Source organism: Lichtheimia ornata (genome assembly GCF_029851405.1).
Source record: "Lichtheimia ornata isolate CBS 291.66 chromosome Unknown scaffold00256, whole genome shotgun sequence".
Classification (NCBI taxonomy): Eukaryota; Fungi; Mucoromycota; class Mucoromycetes; order Mucorales; family Lichtheimiaceae; genus Lichtheimia; species Lichtheimia ornata.
The window spans coordinates 1-1,233 of NW_026695575.1; positions in this window are offsets into that span (position 1 = coordinate 1).

Consider the following 1,233-nt stretch of genomic DNA (forward strand, 5'->3'; position numbering starts at 1 on the left):
CGTCTTCCCGTTCTTTGGTGCGTCCCGATATGCCACCTCCTCCTCCACGACCACCACGAACTACCACAACATCCTCTTCTTCTTCCCGCACGTCATCGTCATCATCAACCACCGCCAATCCTACATCACGTCGTGAATCCGTACAACAACAACAACAACAACAACAACAACAACCTGCCACCACCTCTACCACTACATCCGCAACATCCCCACCACCAACACCATCCGATGTGCGTGAAGCACAAGAGGCCCTTGGCCTCTTTGAATGAATGCTTTTTTGTGGTTGCCTTCTGGTACGTGAAAGGTGTATGTATATATATATTTATGACCATTACTCATGTCATTCTACTTCATTTATAGGGCGATTGGTTTTGTGCTCCTTTTCCTTGAGGACGTTTTCGGGTTACGGATGGGATACCCTGCAGTCCAGTCTCAAGCGTGGATGATTCTCAGGTACGTTCAGCTTCATGTGTGTTGAGTGAAAGGGTCAGCATGTAGGCCTCGCGGTGGGAGGATCTGGAGGGTCATCGATGACGCTACCTTGGGTGCTGTAAGAGCCAACGAGAAGTCCAATTGGTATCCATGATCCAGTTTGCTATGTACAAGACCTTGCATTCCTACGTCCTCTCATGGTCTATTTGCTATGTTACCCACTGAGGTGCTTGCTTTTGGTGTTGAAGGGTAAGTTAAAACACTGGTATTGTTGGTGTTCCATTTACTTACTAACGTCCTTTTATGTTGTGGGGGCCATCATGGTTATTGATACTGTGGTGTGTCCCTGCATAGTGACACCGCCTTTACATGTTGGATGATCATGTTTTGGCATAAGCGGTAATCATTCTATGAAGTGGGTATCTGCAAAGGAACGTCAAGACATGGTGGGCAAGGCATCATAGCCTGGGGATTGGTGAAGATTGGACGTCGTTGGATCCGGTGCCCTTGGTGCAGAGGATAAGGCTTTGAAGGATCCGTGGGTGGGAAAGAGGCCTGCATGTTGATTCCTTTCGCTCTCCACATGGGGCTGAATGTGCTTGGGATGACATGCCACGTCTTGTTTCTGGTTCTGTAGGGTATCCCTGTGAACAGGTTATGGTCACGCGTTGTGGTATGTATTGAAGCACAAACGGGTATGTCTTTTCAAAATGCTAATGGATGTCTCTCTTAACAATAGGCCTTGGGCCCTTTTGGGGCGATTGTTATGAGCAGCGGCTGCTGCCGCGGAGGACAGGAGTT